This window comes from Macrobrachium nipponense, chromosome 14 (assembly GCF_015104395.2).
Source record: "Macrobrachium nipponense isolate FS-2020 chromosome 14, ASM1510439v2, whole genome shotgun sequence".
Classification (NCBI taxonomy): Eukaryota; Metazoa; Arthropoda; class Malacostraca; order Decapoda; family Palaemonidae; genus Macrobrachium; species Macrobrachium nipponense.
In genome coordinates, this window is record NC_087207.1 from 75196164 (window position 1) to 75216655 (window position 20492).

The 20492-nt window shown below is 35.0% G+C and overlaps 1 protein-coding gene and 1 long non-coding RNA gene across 3 annotated transcripts in view; both read left to right on the forward strand.

Moving 5' to 3' along the window:
- The window catches only part of LOC135226274 (uncharacterized), a 42545-nt gene that overhangs the window by 2239 nt on the left and 19814 nt on the right, over positions 1-20492 (forward strand). The gene's annotated exons all lie outside the window — the stretch shown is intronic.
- On the forward strand, positions 626-6982 carry LOC135226324 (uncharacterized). 2 transcript variants are annotated; one of them, XR_010317199.1, is made up of 3 exons: positions 626-676; positions 931-1185; positions 6580-6760. It is a non-coding gene; the product is annotated as an uncharacterized LOC135226324 (long non-coding RNA). The 2 variants fall into 2 exon arrangements; XR_010317198.1 differs by lacking the exon at positions 626-676 and adding an exon at positions 6921-6982 and having other exon boundaries at positions 830-1185; positions 6580-6670.

Below are 20492 nucleotides of genomic sequence, written 5' to 3' on the forward strand. Positions count from 1 at the left end.
TCATTATAACTTATGGTTCTATATTGTTCTTACATTTTTATGGACAATATACATTCCAGGGAGGATTACGAGACAACAATTCAATGGTGTATTTGGCTTACTCAGCGGGAATGTGCATTCATTACGTGTTGCCATAATAAAATAAACAATATATATATATATATATATATATATATATGTATATATATATATATTATATAATATATATATATATATATATATATATATAGTATATATATATTACACACATATATATGTGTAATACATAAAGACCCATTAAATGAAATTCACATTTCAGTTATCTCTGAATTGTTTATATATAAGTATTTTCCTTATATATATATATAATATATATATATATATATTATATATAATATATATGGATATATAATATAAAAATACTATATAACATATATAATATATATAATATATATATTATATATTATATTTCATATATATATATTGTATGATGTAATCATAATTATTTATAATTGTATATGTGTGTGTGTTGACAGGTGTCGGTTGGTTGGCCTCCTAGCCGGGTGTGCAAATGTAGGCTGATTTCTGTTTTTGTTTATTTGTAGAGGTAATACGTCCAGAGTGTACTGGCAGAGGTGTATGGCCAGCATTGCACCGGTTAAGCATGTGTGGGGAGTTTGATATGGAGCGCCAAGGTGTAAGTTACTGTATTGATTAATCATATGTACTTATATTTATGATGAATTTGGCAATGTTATAGTGGGATATACTGTATGTTTGTATTTGTAATGGAGTTAGAGTTATTGCTGTGTTGGGTACAATGGACTGCTTACATTTTTATATTTGATTTTACGAATATTGCTGTGTTGTTTTGCATATTTTATTAGGATTACATTTTAAGTGTCTGTTTACAATTTGGAGGTTTGTTTTAATTTGGAAACTTGTTTACAGGCTGAATGTTACTCAATAAAGTATTCATGTGGCACTTGGTGACTGTATCTACCCGATCCATACAATTCAGCACCTGCTACCCATGGTTGAGGGAACTTTGATTGGACATTCTACACATCCCTGCTAGTCAAGATGGATCGAGCCAAGACAGTGCGTACATCGGAGAGGAGGAAATTCAACCGAACCCTGAAACTGTTCGACGAGAGTGTGAAGCAAGACGACTCGACAGAGATTTTGAAGCCTGCATTTGATGAGGTCTGTGACGCCTATAAGAGGTTAGGAAAAAAGGCTAATGATGATTTTATTTCGTGCATTGATGAGTCTCATGAGAATTATGTTAGCCTATTAGAATCGGCTGAGGATTATATAATTGAAGTGTATTGGTTGAAATGTAAGGCACATTCTCAAATACTTGCGAAAATAGACAGTGAAAAGGGTAAGCAAAAAACAGACAACACAAAGTTTATAGTTAAGAAGCTTGAAGCTCCTAGATTTGACGGACAAATAAGACTGTACCCATCCTTTAGAAAGGACTTTGACAGATTAATGATTAAGAACTATGGGAGGATCCATATGTCCTTAAGCAGTGTTTGTTAGGCGAGGCCTTGAAAGTGGTACTTGGGGTTGATGATGATTTCCATAAGATGCATGGCCAGACTTGATTGAAAAATTTTGGAAATGGTAACAAAAGGTGGTGGACTCTGTTTTTCGTTCAGTGAGATAAGAGCCCTTAAGCCTGTGCCAGAAGGCAACAACAAAAAACTTGTGGAATTGGTGAATACTGTGGAGAGGGGATGGCTTGATATGTGTAAGCTAGATCTTAAATCAGAAATGAATACACAGATACTGTAATTAGCTTAGTAGAAAAGCTCTACCCCCAACATTGAAAAGGGAATGGGTTTAAAAGCTAGTGAGTCCAAAGTGAGAAGGAATTTGGAAAATTATTAGAATTTTTAGAAAAAGAAAGGAAGGTAATAGAGTATGTGCAGGAAGGAGTTGAGGTCAAGTACAACCACTGATAGGGCAGCAGTGCACAGTGCGACTCATGAGGATCACTGTTATACAGATAATTTGAATGAAGCAATTAAGCAGTTAAGAGAAAACCAAGAGTCGCAACAACAACAATTAAATGAATGTATTGTAAACATGAACCAAATTGCTTCAAACTTATCAAATCAAGCTAGGAGTAGACCTAACATGTCACCTAACATTAATAAGAACTGTTGGTTTCATGGTACAGCTTCCCATAGCATTTTGGATTGTTCAGGGTTTCAGCACTTGGATAATAAATCTAAATATGAGCTGTTAAAAAGCAATAGAGTATGCTTCATCTGCTTACGAAACAAAGGGACATGTCAGTAGTGACTGTTTGAACAGAGAGTTATGTCATATTAAAGATCAAAATAATGAAGTATGCGGCAGACGTCACCCAACCCTCTATTCTCCATTCCTTTGTTTTGTACAAAATTATTTCACCAGTCGAGTACAGGGATCAAATAACTTATTGTCGAGGGAGGGAGTATTGTTGATGATTGGACATATGCAGAGTAAAGGGCAAAAGGTGGCAACATTGTGTTGGGATCCAGGTTTCAAATTTAACCATGATTACGCATCGGATGGCAAACAAGTTGGGGTTTGAGAGGTAAAAGATGTAAGTCTCACTGTAACTAAAGTTGGAAATAGCACTGAGCTGTTTGACAGTAAAGTTTATAATGTGCCAATTACTGATTTGACTGTACTGAATGGACTATTGAAGCTTGTGGTATCAATGAAAATTACATCGACATTGCAGAATTTGACACCACATTGATAGCTAAATTATTTGGTGTAGAGGAGTGGAAAATTTGTCGGTCCAACAGGCAAGGTAGATTTGTTAATTGGCGTGGATCACAGTAGCATGATACCTCAAGTGGTTAGAACCATTGATACCTTACAGCTAATGCCAAAACAATTTTGGAATGTGTGTAAGAGGTTCATATCCAGTTATGAATAAGAATATGGGTACTAATAGTGTCTTAACGGTAAGGATTAGCCACATGACGGTAGCTACTGAGGTCAATGACATCATACCACGATACAATGAGAACCTCTCAAAACAGTTAGAAGATTTTTTTTCAGTTGAAAATTTGGAACTTCATGTATACCTAAATGTAGTGGTTGTAAATGTGGGAAGTGTTCATTGAGTGGGGAACATAGCTTGAAGGAGGAAATGGAATTAAAAACAGATAGAAGAAGGATTTTCTTAATTTATGATTCAATAAATGGGTATTGGATTGCAAGCTATCCATGGATTAAGGATCCTAACAAACTCCCTAATAATGTTTCCCTTGCATATGGAAGACTAAAATCTACTGAACGAAGGTTAATAAAGCTTGGGAGCGATTACTCTAAAAAATATAATGATCAGATTTTAGATATGGTTCATAGGGAAGTTGCTAGAAAATTGAACATAGATGAGATAAGTAATTATAATGGTCCCGTTCACTACTTGCCCACCATGAAGTCACAAGCAGACTCAGTTTCTACCCCTTTGAAATTGTGTTCAACTCTTCTTCCTCTTACCTTGGTCACGTACTCAATGATTACTTTGCAAAGGGCCCTGATGTGCTAAACAACATGATTGCTATACTGATACGTTTTTAGGCAACATGCTGTGGCCTTCGTAGCAGATATTAAGAAAATGTACAACTCTGTACGAATTTCAGAACTTGATCAACATACTCATAGGTTTTTGTGGCGGGACTTAGAAACTGACAGAGAGCCAGATCCACTATGTGCTTACTACTGTGACCTTTGGTGATAGACCTAGTGGCATAATAGCAATGATGGCCTTACGTAAAACCACCGAGATGGATGAATCCTTTCCCCTAACTGCAGAGTTGATCAATCGCAACTCGTATGTTGATGATATACTGTCAAGATGTATCGACGGTTGAAAGGGGCTAAGAGAAGTATTGTAGAAGCTAATGCAATATTATCTCGGGGAGGATTTCAGATCAAGCACTGGGTATGTCAGGTGAGAGTCCAGAAGATAATTTTCTTAACATCTTGAAAACTGATAAGGAAAAGGTACTGGGGTTGAACTGGAATCTAAGGAGGACCTGTTTTTTCTATGTGATAAAGATAAATTTCTCTAAGAAAGTAAAAAATATTCGAATGGAGCCACCCATAAAGAAATCAGAAATCGATGAGAAACTCCCAAATACGTTAAATCGAAGGATGGTACTCAGTCAAACTGCTTCGGTAATATGATCCCCTGGTTCATTGTGCCATTCACCTTGAAAGCAAAGTTGCTTATGCGCGATTTACTAACCACCATCAGTGAAAGGAGCGAAGATTAGATTGGGATGAAGCAATGCCAACAGTATATGTATGAAAGATGGAGAAAGTTATTTAAAGAAATGTATGAGTTAGAAACTTTGACGTTCCATAGATGTGTGAAGCCTAAAGACGCCGGTTGGTAAGCCTGATTTAGTCATTTTTGCAGATGCAAGTAAGTTAGCTTATGGAGCCTGTGCGTACTTGAGGTGGAAAGTGAGGGAGGACCCTTTGTAAGTAAACTCTTGATGCAAAGAATAGGATTGCTCCTACTCGACAGCTCACCATCCCATGGTTAGAGTTGTGTGGGGCGTGTTTGGCCTGCCGGTTGAGGACTGTGATTGAGAAGGAAATAGACATTGAACTTGAGTCAGTCATACATATTATTGATTCATCTATTGTCAGAGCACAAATTTGTAATAAGTCAAGCAGTTAATATTTTTGTCGCTACTAGAGTAGCAGAAATTCAACTAAATCAAAATCTGTTGAATGGTTTTGGACATCCTCAGGAAATAATCCAGCAGACTTAACTACAAGGCCTACACACCCTATGCTTTTTAGATTCTGATTCTTTATGGCAGAATGGACCCCCATTTATGTGTTTACCTGTTAGTGAATGGCCCATCAGTCAGTCAAATGATCTCGAACTACCAGATATTGCTCCAGTCAAAATTGTAAATAACTGATATAGGGATAATACTGTTATAATTGATGTAAATAGATATGGTAGTTACAGTAAGCTTTTAAGAGTGACTGCTAGAGTTTTGAAGGCAGTTAGGTTGAGGTCATTTAAAGGTGTCTTTTAGTTCCTCACTCAGATGATCTGAAAGTAGCAGAGGATATATGGGTGGGGTGGGGTCAGAAGACTATAGCTGGAGGTGACTGGGAAAAGAGATATGAGAGACTTGGAGCTGTGATGAATGAGGAAGGTTTAATATGTGTTGGTCAAAGGATTTCAGTATGGCTGAAGGATAATTGGAACAGGAGTACATTTGTATTGTTACCTGTTAGGCATTCATTCACAAGATTGTATGTTAAACACATCCATGAGATAGATCAATGCTGGTGTAGAGGTAACCATTAGCCAAATTGCAATCCAAGTTTTGGGTGCCTGGAGCCAGGAAACTTATAAAGTCAGTGAAGGCTCGGTGTGTCATTTGTCGTAAATTGGCTAAGAAGACTGAAGAGCAATGCATGGGTTCAGTGTCCATCTGAGAGACTTCAACCCGCCCCACCCTTTTTTAATACAGCTATTGATTTGTTTGGACCATTTGTTGTGAAAGACACGGTCAAGAGGCGCACTAGAAAAAGGGTTTATGGGATAATCTTTAATTGTATGGTGAGTAGAGCTGTGTACTTAGATTTAGCAGAGGGTTATGATACAGAGAATTTTTTAATGACATACGTAGGTTTGTCTCCATAAGAGGATTTCCAAAGCGTATGCATTCAGATGGAGGCACACAGTTAGTAGCAGCTAACAAAGAATTGCGAACTATGACCAGGAACTGGAATATGACACAAATTTTAGAGTTTGGTAGTGTTTTCGGAATGAGTTGGACAATTCAACAAGTCTGCAGATGCTCCATGGAGAATGGGTGCAGCGAATCTCTGATAAAGTCTGTAAAGAGATGTATTATGATGTCTGTTGGTACTAATATTCTTTCATGGATGTGAGCTTCAGACTTGTATGTTTGAGATTGCTAATTTAATGAATAGCCGTCCAATTGGTCTCAAACCAGGTTTGATCCCAGTTTGGGCATTTATCTTTGCCCTAATGACTTGCTCTTAGGTCATACAGGTATCAGAGTCCCAAGTGGATTATGGGATGAAAGTAATAATCCAAGGCAAAGTTTTCAGTTTATGCAGAAGATTGTAAATTTCTTTTTGGAAGAGGTGGCATCGAGATTATTTTTCTTCACTTTTAGTTAGGCAAAAATGGCATACTCAGCGTAGGAATTTAAGACCAGGTGATATTGTACTTATACAGGAAAACAATATTGTAAAGGGTGCATGGAAAATGGCCGAAGTTGCCGTAGCTGTACCTGGAAGTGATGGTCATGTACGAGATGTAACCTTGAGGTATAAAGTGCATAAACCAGGTCCACAGTACAAAGGTCAAACCGATATGTTAATTAAACGGTCCTCTCATAGACTGATAGTTTTACTTCTTGTTGAAGAGCGTGGTGAATGTTGAGTTATGGTGGGGGGAGTGTATGATGTAATCATAATTATTTATAATTGTATATGTGTGTGTTGTTGACAAGGTGTTCGGTTGGCCTCCTAGCCGGGTGTGTCCAAATGTAGGCTGATTCTGTTTTTGTTTATTTGTAGAGGTAATACGTCCAGAGTGTACTGGCAGAGGTGTATGGCCAGCATTGCACCGGTTAAGCATGTGTGGGAGTTTGATATGGAGCGCCAAGGTGTAAGTTACTGTATTGATTAATCATATGTACTTATATTTATGATGAATTTGGCAATGTTATAGTGGGATATACTGTATGTTTGTATTTGTAATGGAGTTAGAGTTATTGCTGTGTGGGTACAATGGACTGCTTACATTTATATTGATTTTACGAATATTGCTGTGTTGTTTTGCATATTTTATTAGGATTACATTTTTAAGTGTCTGTTTACAATTTGGAGGTTTGTTTTAATTGGAAACTTGTTTACAGGCTGAATGTTACTCAATAAAGTATTCATGTGGCACTTGGTGACTGTATCTACCCGATCCATACATATATATAATTATTATATCAATATAATATATATAATATATATATATATATATATATATATATATATATTATATATATATATATATATAATATATAAGGCCCATCAAATGAAATTCACGTTTCAATTATCTCTTTGTTATATAAGGATTTTTCTGTTATAATTCAGTATATTTTTGATAACGGAAGCTATCATAAATTGAAAGTAATTAAAAAGTCTCATGTACTTTGTTGATATGATAGAAATATCCCTAAGACATCAAAGGTTAATTGAAACTAATGAGAAGTTCTCAAATCTCTGACTTGTATTATTAGTAATTTCATGGCTACTTGTCTAATAAATGTCATCTAATTAACAGCATTTAGTTTCTAATTTATTTCCGCTTGTGTTGGTTGATTAGGAGATTTTAGATATCGATTAAAATTCTTCATTGAATGCACTCTGCCAGACTTACCTCGTGTTAGGAGTAGAAAAACTCTTAGACCTTTCAAAAATCACAATTCGTTTTCCAGTTGAATCGTGATGATCGGTAGCTTCCCTTCTAACTGCTTTCATAAAACATTGCTTCCATCCTCTCATCATTAGCTTAGATGAAGTCAGCATCTTTTTTTCACGAGCGTGTTACCTGCAGACGAGAGCAGATGTAAGTAGATGAAGTCGGTAAAAAAAATAGATTGATACGTTCTATGAAACACAAACTGTTCTCTCGTGGTTTAGTGTTGTTACAAACCGTTAAGAAAACTACACTATAAATAAGAAATCTATAAGTTCGAATTGACGATAAAGCCGTTACAATGATCAATGTTCGTAAAGCAAAACTAATTAGACAAGAACCTCGTTCATTGGGTTATGAACTGCTGATATAGCATATTACTGTCTTTTTAGATCTTGATGCTTGTACGTTCGGGAGAGACTTTAGGTTACTTTTAAGGGCTTTGCATCAATCTTTTTTTTTTTTGTTTTTTGTTTTTTTTTGCATAAGACTTCAAGTTTTTTCTTTTTTTTATCGGTCTATTTTAATTTCAAATTTTCATCAGCATTTCGCTATACTTTTCCTAGTCTCCTTTTCTTTGTTTCACCTATAGTCATTCTGGTCTGTGGAAGTTTGTCTTGGAAGTTGAGGGCTTGTGACATTAATAATAATAATAATAATAATAATAATTTTAATAATAATAATATAATAATAATAATAATAATAATAATAATGATGATATAAACGTGAAGGCTCACGCCCCACCAAGATTCAGTCCTCCAGCAACCATCGCTGAGATAATGCCCTGGCAGATCGGGCCGAAACATCGCGTCAAGAGAGAGAGAGAGAGAGAGAGAGAGAGAGAGAGAGAGAGAGAGAGAGAGAGAGAGAGAACTTGTAGTAGCAGTAATAAAGATAATTCAATAAGACTATACCGGATTTGACGATCCCCTTTGGCACATTGCTTGCCAGTTTTAGCAACATTGAGAAATCCTTGATAAGGAAAATAGAGAAGACTATTTAAAATTAATGAAGTTGATGCAGCAATCCTTTTTAACCTGACTTAATAATAATAATAATAATAATAATAATAATAATAATAATAATAATAATAATAATAATATAATAATAATAATAATAACTTCGTTGAAAACTAGAGGTTCAGTCAAAGGTAGGTTGTTAAATGCGTCACAGTATTCTTCTGTATAATCCATCAAAACCATCAAGCCATCAAGCCATCACTATATAGCAACTTTTTTTTAAGTTGTTATTCAATAAATTATTTACAAACATTACAACAAATCCAAAACTACATTTATTTTCATCTAAAATACATTGCTTTTAATGTTACAAAAATTCGTTGTAAAATACTTTAACAATTTCTCTTTCAAAATGGCCTTGATATCTCTCTGTTTTTTTTTTTAAATAATAGAAGCTTTTATTCTATTTATAATAAAACGTTCAGGCACATTCTTGTCTTTGAACAACAATATATTTACAATACAACTTGACAAAGTTAAAGTTGCAGTGTTCCTTTGTTTCTTCGATGACTTTGAGGTGCAAGAAGAGGATGTTTTTACATTCCCATAAGGGAAATAATAATATCAATTATCCTTTAGAGTAGATAAATGTACAATACAGAACGTTCAATGCACTGATTGAATGCAAGAACAAAACCTGCGAGGGTAAATTAAAATTTTGCTGAAAAATATTAATTCTTCTGGAAAGATATCTTAAACCACAAATATGTAAAATTCAGTATCAAAACATAAAAAAAAATTACATAGGATCTCGTATTTATGGGGTAATGCCACAAGAATGTTCTGTAGATATGAACAGAAAACTAGATATTGTCCACATTTTTAAAACATGACAACATTATTTCTTCCAGTTTTCAATTCTATTTTGATGAAACCTTCAAGATACTAATATGTATTTCAGAGATAATGTGCTGTATGATAAGCACGAACCTAGAGTAATCTTAACGCACCCAAAGCGATTGGAACTAAAAAACCTTGTATGGTTTTATCAGATAAGTAATGAAGAAGCTCAGAGCTAACTGTCTCCAACATAAACAAAATTTAGATACTAATCAGCTCAAATGGACTGGTTTAATTCGAATATTTTCGAGTGCTTTTTCGAAATTCGAAAAGCATTTCCATATCGCAAATGCGATTTAATTGCTAATTAGTTATACACTTCCAGATTACAAGAAAGTTCAGTGACCAGCAAATTATTTCCCATACGGCTCCTTTCCTTGAATAGTCACCAACTGCCAAGAGGCAAATTATTCAGTATTATGAGCTAAATATACAACAGTTTTATTGAATTTTTTTGCATTAGTTAAGAGTAAAGATTTTCTTCATCATACATGCTCTTGTGAACTGCTTTCTTACAAAAAGACAATTAGAAATTGTCTTTAAGTTTCAAGTAACTACACCAAACTATGTTTCGCTTTATGAAAATGACCATAAAACACAATGTATTATTAAACACAATGAATTACTGACTGGTGAGTTAAAAGAGATCTATAATTCCAGCTTATAAAAGTGCATGAGAGACCGTCAGTTTAAATTAAATCTATTGCTCATTTCACAAAAGTACCTGGATTTTAGATTCAAAGAGCAAATTTTATTTTGTTCATAACATAAATGTGATTTCTTGTTTCTGTGTGCGTGTGTTGGGGGGGGGGGGGGGCTGCGGCGGGCAGGGTTATTCATGAGCAATCTACTGCCTGTATTACATATATTCCAATATTTTGTTTAGTTATAAGAAAGTCAGTCTCTCCTCATTTATTTACTATTTGTTGCTTATTCTCCAACCTAGATATGGAATTTTCTTCCTTCTTTTTTCACAGAGTATCTTAACCTGCCTTTCGCTAACAGGAAGGTCATCAGCTTTCTTGGTTACTAAGCACCTTTATTATTCCTCCTTCTCTCTTTTAAATTTCCTTCAGGCCACAAAAGGACGTTGATGCCCGATCGACTGTCAATGATACTTGTAAGAAAAAAAAGTATGTACTTTCCTTAAAACAAATTTATCAGTATATAAGTCAAGGTTCAGAACGAATTACCATTGTCTGTAGAACAAATATCTCTATGTTTTGGATAGCTCAAACTAGCACATGTCCATTTAACAAATTTTCTGGTGTTTTGGGTCGTCAAAGCAAAGTTTTACTCATAGTATAAATGAGCATGGTGTTTTTGGAATAGCTAAGAGCACGCTGTTGTCCAGGGCACATTTTACGTCTATGTTATGGAACGTTCAGAGGAACTTATTGCTCACAGAAACACGTCCCTGACTATTTATTAGTTGATTGAGATTAACCTTAGCCCACTGCTAAAATGCGCTTGTTTTGAATACTTTTAGTTTCTTCAGTGTAAATTGTTGTCCATACCACAAATATGACTGTGCTGCCGTTTATTGAGGAAACTATTTTCATATTGCAAATACGTATGAGATTTAGTTCGCTGAGGACAAAGCACTGATCATATCCTTGTACTTGAGAGCTGCTTCATTATAAACAATCCGAAGCTAAAGAACAAATACACTGAGGTATTTAATATTCTTCTAAATCTAAGCTGTAATGACATGAAGTATTTCACATCTAGAAATGTGAACGATTTTGCTCGTAAGAAGAAGTGAATTGTTTTTCTTTATTTAACTTTTCATAATGTTTGTTTGCACAGTTTATTCACTATTTGCTCGTCACAAGTGACCTTAGAATATATATAGTCAGAAGCCCAGTAGAGAAAGGGTGGTGGTATTAAGATGTTAGGTTAGTCTCAAGAGTACGTTTTCGCATGTTATGGTGGCATAAATATATCTTTTCATATTCCGCTTGAGTTGTCATATCCACTTGCTTTATTAATTTTTATCGTACACTACCAACAATGGGTGACGTGTTTTGGATGGTCTATGTGATCTTATTATTAAGCACCTAACGTATATTCCCACTGAGCTCATTTGCAATAAGGATTAACAACGTCACTCCAGCGTTGCTGAATTAAGTGCCAAATAATACAACACCTGTTTTGTGTAGCTGCTCTACGACCAAGGCGTAGTCCGCACTAATCTTGGATGGATAGCTGTACGATCTAAAGCTGAACTGAACTTCAGAGCCAATCCTCGTGTTATCTGTGGGAGACCTTGCCAGTCAATGCAACAGACTTTGAATGGGATAGCCAAAAGCACGTTAGGTTAAAAGTAACGCTATCTTTTGCCAGATAACTGGAGATATTCTGCTGGTCATGGCGTATGTCCAGTGTAAATAATTTTTGTATTGCGAGATATCAATAGCCTCCTTTTGCAGATTTTGTTCCACTTAGGGTAAAAAACCGCATGGTACAGGGGTGGACCATGTACGATCAATGTGTACAACCCCCAAAAAAGTACATTATAACGCGTCCTGACATAGGAGATGGGCATCAGACGCGACTTGTTGTTGGTGAGAAACGGAGCTAAAGACCTCTACTCCGGTGTCAGGACGCGTTATAATGTACTTTTCTTGGGGTTGTACACATTGATTGTACATGGTCCACCCCTGTACCATGCGGTTTTTTTACCCTATCTGTTTTGTTTTCTATCTTTTATCCATCGATTAATTGGTTAACTCTAAGTTATCTGGTGTTACATTATGCCTTTGCTCTCATTTGCAATGAATAAAGTTAGCAATTGATTTTGTGATTTGGTGAAATATCTATAACGTATGCTTAATATTAGCTTCATAAAGCATAAACACCATCATCATATTCTTTTATATAGGCTTTTCAATACTGGACTTACATCTTTGTTTTACACATTTCTTTTTGTATGTCACGTGAAAATCTATTTGAGTTAGGTCTATATTTATTCGTTTTCTTTTTATAGTCATCATAGAAAATGAAAACTATAATATTGGAGACTAAAATATTTTTGAAATGTTCCAAAATATGGACACAAAAGAGTGTAGTAGACGTACTAAATCCGAAAAATATGGAATTTTGCCTTAAGAAAACATACTTAATCATTATCATTATTATCATTATTTTATTTTTTGTCTATCACAGTCCTCCTATTCGACTGGGTGGTTTTCATAGTGTAGGGTTCTGGGTTGCATCCTGCCTCTTTAACAGTCCATCACTTTTCTCACTATGCTCATTATTCTAATAGAACGCTCTTTTTCATGAGTCCTGGAGCTACTTCAGCCTCTAGTTTTTTCCAGATTCCTTTTCAGAGGGACCTTGGGATCGTGCCTCCTAGTGTACCTATGATTATGGGTACAACTTCCACTGGCATATCCCATATCCTTCTTATTTCTATTTTCAGGTTTTGATACATATCCATTTTCTCCCTTTCTTTCTCTTCAACTTTGGTGTCCCATGGTATTGCGACATCAATGAGTGATACTTTCTTCTTGATTTTGTCAATCAACGTCACGTCTGGTCTATTTGACGTATCACCCTATCCGTTCTGATACCATAGTCCCAGAGGATCTTTGCCTGATCGTTTTCTATCACTCCATCAGGTTTGTGCTCGTACCACTTATTACTGCAAGATAGCTGGTGTTTCTTGCACAGGCTCCAGTATGATGATGATGATGATGATGATGATGATGATGATGATGATGATGATGATGATTATTTTTTGCTCTATCACAGTCCTTTAATTCGACTGGGTGGTATTTATAGTGTGGGGTCCGGTCCATCACTTTATTTACTATGTGCGCCGTTTCTAGGATCACACTCTTCTGCATGAGATTATTATTATTATTATTATTATTATTATTATTATTATTATTATTATTATTATTATTATTATTATTATTATTATTATTATTATTCAGATCATGAATTCTGTCATATGGAACAAACCTACAGGGTTATTGACTTGATATTCAGGATTGCATAGAGTATGGCGTTCATTTGAAAGAAACTACAGAAGATACAAGGAAATACAGAAAAAGGAGATCAGTTATATATATATATATATATATATATATATATATATATATATATATATATATATATATATATATATCACCGATAAGCGAGACAAAGCGATGGAAACCAGGTATTTCTCTCTCGCTAGGAACATTGACCTCTCTTGAATAGGCCGGAAAAAAATTTACTTAAAAAGATTCTATAAATAATCACAACTTTCACGGTGCAATGACAGAAAAAAATGGATTTACCGATGAAGCAAAACTAATGACAAATTGATGTAATCAAAAATAGCTCATGACCATCCCCCTCGCCAAAATCCCTGTCTGTCTGTCTCTCTCTCTCCCTCTCTCTCTCTCTCTCTCTCTCTCTCTCTCTCTCTTCTCTCTCTCTCTCTCTCTCTATTTTAAACACAGTTCCCTGTCAACCACAAACAACAAGCTACTTTATTCATTGGACGTACCCCTAGATCATTTTCTACCCTGCTCTAACCAATTAACTGGATCTCGACCCACATTATAAAGGCTTTTCCCCGTAATTTCCTTAATAATCTTCCCACACAGGACTGATATGAATAGTGCATGTTCGATTTGTTGGCTTTGTATGAAGAAAGAAAAAAAGAAGAGGGTGGTGGGTGGGCAGGAGTTCTGTAGAAATGTATAAAACATGTGAAGGGAACTTTTGTTGAATTCTGAATGATTCTAACGGGGGAAATAAAGTCACGTCAAAAATCTACATAAATTTCGGAAAATAAAATAACGGTAGTTCTTCGTACACATTTTTTCAGCAGCGAATATAGAAAAGTTGTGTGTACATACAAACACATGTAAAATTGAATGGATATTTGTGTGTGTGTATATATATATATATATATATATATATATATATATATATTATATATATATATATATATATATATCTGTTGCGTCTCATTTTATCTGAGTATTTTTACGTTCAATGTATGTGACTTACACATCTTGCCAACTGCTGTAATAGCTTTATTGCATTTGCCTTCAACATCCACATTTCTCTCTCTCTCTCCTCTCTCTCTCTCTCTCACACACACAATCACACATACATATCAATAAACGGATATATATGTGTGTGTATGTGCGTGTGTTTGTGTATTTGTTTGTGAAGTGTGAATTTTAAAGACGAATGAAATAAAGATGACTAGGCTTCTGCGAAGACATGTTTTATACTCCGGTTACTAAATCCAGTAATTCGTGCAACTCCACTTACTGTGTGAGTCATTTCCACTGTTCGTAAACAGTGGTAAAAGTACTCAGTGATAAAATGGGGAACAAACACTACCTCGTTTGTACTCCGATTATAAGGCCTATAATTTAACAATACTCCTCCAGATTTGATGATTTTTGTGTGTTAAATAATGGCTAACAGAAGCGCAATAAAAACTCACCAATGTTTTTTTTATATCATTTGCAATAATGCTGTTATACAACAAACAGAAGGGAATATTATGCATATCTAGGTGATAAAAATATAAATTAACAGGAAAGGAGTCATAGGGAAAAAAGACAGAAAACTAGCAATGACAGAGTCTCTGTAAAAAAATAAAATGAATATCTCAGTTATCTGCGTTAAAGAATATAATGGTAATGGTTGGATTTTTTTCCTCTAACATACAAGTTTATTAAAACTTGCTTTTGTCAGTTTTTACATATTACGTTCGAGTAACAACTTTTTGCTCGGCAGGCAGAGAAAAGAAGTAACTAATGCGGCGAGGTATCCTCGGCTCAATCGAGTTTTCTGTACAACGTATAATGTTGTTCACCAGGTACAGTAGAGTGAGGGTGAGTCACTCTGGAAAGTGCTGTCGGATGCACGATCCATGGTTAACTTTAACCTTAAATCAAGTAAAAACTACTGAGGTTAGAGCGTTGCAATTTGGTATGGTTGATGATTGGAGGGTGGATGATCAATATACCAATTTGCAGCTGTCTAGCCTCAAAAGGTATTTAGATCTGAGGGCGGACAGACGGACAGACAAAGCTGGCACAATAGTTTTTTTTTTTTTTTTTTTTTTTTTTTTTTTTTTTTTTTTTTTTTTTTTTTTTTTTTTTTTTTTTTTTTTTAACTAAGGATATCTTAGAACACTTCTCCTTAGCAGAGCACAAGGAAGGTCATGAAAGGTTTAAAACTAAAAATCTGGAGGTTTGATATGACCAGCATCTAAACGAAATGGCAGGAAATCACATTTCGATTCTGACCCTGATTTACGACCTGAATCCGAAAACGAAAGTGGACCATTTGGACTCAAATTCTCCCCATCATAAAAAAAAAAAACGACCTGTTGCATGACTCGTAGATAGTTTATCGTTGCAAGCATTACAAAGGTGATTCCCACCAGGCCATCAAAATGGCTGAAATGCAACTTCAACAATATTTGAAGCCTCACCAAAAGTAAAGACTGACTACAGCAGTAAGCGAATCTATACGTTTGATAGAAGAATGATTCTTTGTTAAGAAACAATTTGAGGGAAGTAATATCAGTCAACTCCTGAAATGTCTGTATAATTGATCTTGATCATTTTGATATGTACACTGAAGGCATATTTCCATATCCTCCGATAAAGCAGGTAATTCTCTTATTGAATGATTTCCCCACCAAAGTTGAGTTGAAAAATATCTCTCTCTCTCTCTCTCTCTCTCTCTCTCTCTCTCTCTCTCTCTCAACCCCAGGGTTCAGGTAATTACAAATGCTCTAAAATCATCTATCCAATCTAGAGTCACCTCTACCCATTGCATAATGGTTTTTATTATTCTATAAATGACTCCCAGGGCAATTTTATTTTGTTTAATCAGTACGAAGGGAAAAACAGGCAGCGCTCGAGGCTATGAAGTGCGTCAGGGAACGTCTCTATGAATTCTGAGTAGCGGTGCGTGTGAAGTCTATTAAACGTTATTCAAAACACTGGAAACGTTTATATCACTTAGAATGAGCAAGACCAAATTCGAAGGTAGATATACTAACACAACATGAAAACGAGGGACCAGTAAGTGTCACACGAACCCCAAAATCACCCTGGGCCATTGCAACACCCCTCAGAAGACCGAAGTTTATCATACAGTAAAGGGGACTGTACGCCCTACATCTCGTGCATGGAAGTGAACACTGCCAAACTTCAATACCGGCTCACCGTTCAATCTCCCCGCGAGGATACGGAGCATCACGAAGACTGACTCCGACGCAAGGAATCCTCCAAGAACTGCCAGTGTCAGAAACCAGCGTTTGTCACAAGTTGACGCTTTAAAATGGGACAACGTTATTTTGATATTCAGGAATCCACCTTGTTTACCGCCAGCCTACGGAAATATCGCATTCGAGGATAATGGTATCGTTGTCTGGCATCCTAAATAAGGCATTTAGTACTTGCTAAAAATGCTTTTCCTTTATGACCGATCGCGAACGTTCTTTCAACACCTGCACACCTGCTCTCGTTAATTAGCTGGAATCTCTGCCCACTACGCTGCATAACCAATAGATCTGTCACCATCTGTCTTCCATTAATAAGAATTTCTACCCACTTGCTTTATATTAGTTAGAGTAAGCTCCTTTTACTATTGGTGTGAAATACCTTTCTAACATAACAGATAGATTTGGCCCTACCTCCTAAGTTTCAATAAGAATTTCTACCCAGGTACTTTACATTACAGGAAGAGTAAGCTCCTTTTCGTATTAGTGTGAAATACCTTTCTTACATAACAGATAGATTTGGCCCTATCTCATATCTTTTAATAAGAATTCCTACACAGGCACTTTACATTACAGGTAGAGTAAGCTCCTTTTATTATTAGTGTGAAATACCTTTCTAACATAACAGATAGATTTGGCCCTATCTCCTATCTTTTGATAAGAATTTTTACTCATGTACCTTACATAACAGATAGATTATGACCCATTTATTATTAGTATGAAATTTATTTCTACTATTCCTCGGGAGTGAGCCAAGGGCTCAATAGTTGAATAACAGCGACTTTTTTTTTTCCAACTTCTCTACCCACCAGCGACTAAACCGACAGCAATTCATTCACTTTACCTCCTCTGAGTGAATTGGATGGAAATCATTGTACAGTCCTGAGTTCAATATAAAATCAACTTTTTCCTGTCGCTTGAGGGCGTCGTGATAGAAACCTCCCCCTCAAGTGACAGGGAAGGTGCCACCGCTTAGATATGAAAAATAGCAAAGACCCAGAATCAAAATCATCCGGAGGCATAAATAAGCAAAGGATGTTGTTGTTGACTGTATCCCCAAGCGAGGGAAGCCTGGCGGATATGCGAGTAACTGTAAAATATATATATATATATATATATATATATATATATATTATATATATATATATATATATATATATATATATGAATAACTTGATCACGAAGTATATAAACGTGATGCTATGTATAAATAAAGGTTTTTTGCCACGAAGGAAAAAATGAAAAAACGAGTTGGCCGAGTACTTTCGGTCCTATTCGGACCCTTTACTGAGGCATACTGATTTTACAAAGAACACCATAGTCAAAAGAAGGCTTAATATACAAACTGACACTACCACATTAGCCATAAGGGCGATTTTCACTCTACAGAGAGGAGGAGGAGTCATAGGCTAGCCACACCTTGAAGGATACCCCCGGTAAACAAGTGATTCTTCCAGGAAAACAGTACATTTAGAAAAGAACACGGGAGCATATACAATTTAATATCATGAATTTTTACACAAATTTTCCCAACAAAAATTATTATTATTGAAAAGACGAAAGAAAATATAAATATATATATATATATATATATATATATATATATATATATATATTATTATATATATATATCGAGCAAAAGAAAGAGGGAGAGAGAATATCGAACCAGAGAGAGAGAGAGAGAGAGAGAGAGAGAGAGAGAGAGAGAGAGAGAATTAATAACATATACATGTGGGACTAATTTATTAGTTGTTCATTTATTTGGAGGTCCTTCATAAACATCTTACAAATATATGGGTCCAAATGGTACATTCCCAGACTAAGATTTAGGTTGTTTTTATTAGTGATTTGTATAATTGGCGATTCCAGTAAATTTCTTGAAACATAATCATTAGATCTAGCAATTACCGAGGTATCACCCCAATTAATACAATGAGATTTTTCACTCAGATGGATAAACAGTGCATTTGACGTCTGGGCTTGTTCTAACTGAATACATATGCTGCTTAACCCGAACACATAAATTTTTTACTAGACTGACCAAAGTAAAACTATGGGCCAATCCTTACCAAGGAATTTTGTAAATGATGTTGTTATTTGTTACGGGACTATTCTTAATTAGCATATCTTTAATGGTATTGTTATAAGAGAACACTACATTAACATTAAACGATTTAAATATTGATTTTATGGTTTCAAAACCACGAAAATAAGGTAAGCTAAGTACATTTTTAGGGATTTCTTTTTCATTAATAGAAACATTCATAAAAACTTTTTATGAGCTTTTGATAACATAAATCAATTAAATGAGGTGGGTAGCAGAGATCGTTTTCCTATTTTTTTATGTATTTTATTTCCTGGTCCAGGTATTGTGGACTCGTGATACGCAAAGCACGTAGGAACATAGAAGAAAAAATTGAAATTTTAATATTTAAGATGGTGGCCAGAATAAAAATGTACATATGTTAAATTATTTGTGGGTTTTTCTATAAATACTGAATTTGCATTGGAAAGATTCCCTATGTATTAATACATCTAGGAAAGGGATGACATTGTTATTTTCAATTACAATAGTGAATTTTATGGATGGCACTAAATTATTCAATTTAGACAGTAAATCATTTCATCGATACACCAGGTAAGACTACTAAGATATCATCGACATATCGGTACCATTTTAAGGGGATAAGTGTGATATTCGGGAGGTGTTGTCTCTCAAAAAATTCCATATATAAGTTTGAAAGGAGAGGTGATAAAGGGTTACCCATGGCCATACCAAATATTTGTTGGTAATATTCTCCATTAAAAATAAATCTGCAATCACAAATACATAACTTAATTAAGGAAATTATGTGACTAACGGACATAGGCAATTCATGCAGTACAAGTTCATTACTTAAATATTCTAGCACAGAGTCAATAGGGACTTTTGTAAACAAAGAACATACATCACAACTGACAAAAATATCGCTAGGGTTTAGTACAATGTTATTTAATTTTTCTACAAGATCAAGAGAATTCCGGATGTGTGAATTAGATACAGTTCCTAGTAGCGGGATAACAGTTTAGTAAGATATTTAGATAGTTTATAAGCAATTGATCCTACAGTACTAATAATTGGGCGCATAGGTTTGTTTTCCTTATGAGTTTTGACTAGGCCATATAAAAATAAGGTAATGAGGGACACTTTACATTTAACTGACACAAAAGTTCTTTTTTATCTTTAAGAATTTGTTTGATATTGATATTAAAGTTTTTTTATTACTTGGTCCAACGGATTTTTTGCGAGTTTTTGTAAGTTATTTCATCCTCTATAAGTATGCATGCGTGATATGTAGTCAGTTTTGTCAAGAACCACTAAACTATTGGATTTCATCAGCCTTGGTAATATGTAAGCTATTATCATTCTTCAATTCTTTTAAACTTTTTCTGTAGCGAGCGGGGAAGTTATCTTCATGGTAGGCATGCGTAGCACTATATGTCTTGCCTTTGATAATGTCTAAATGATTTTGTGGTAGGTCACAGTATTTTTCAAACTTATATAAAGATGTCGCTATTGATAAAGCTGAGGGTTTGTTACAAATGAAGAAAGACAGGCCAAAGCCTAATGCGCGCATTGCATTACCACTTATTTGTTTGCTCGATAAATTCACCACACAATCACTTCTAGCATTATTGGTCCAATCACTGTCGTTGATAAGGTTGTTTAATTTTCTGTCCAGTTTTCTAATCAAAGTGTCTGTAGTTCTACGAAGTTTTCCATATATTTCTTGCCTTAATGAAGATAACTTCCCCGCTCGCTACAGAAAAAGTTTAAAAGAATTGAAGAATGATAATAGCTTACATATTACCAAGGGCTGATTAAATCCAATAGTTTTAGTGGTTCTTGACAAAACTACAT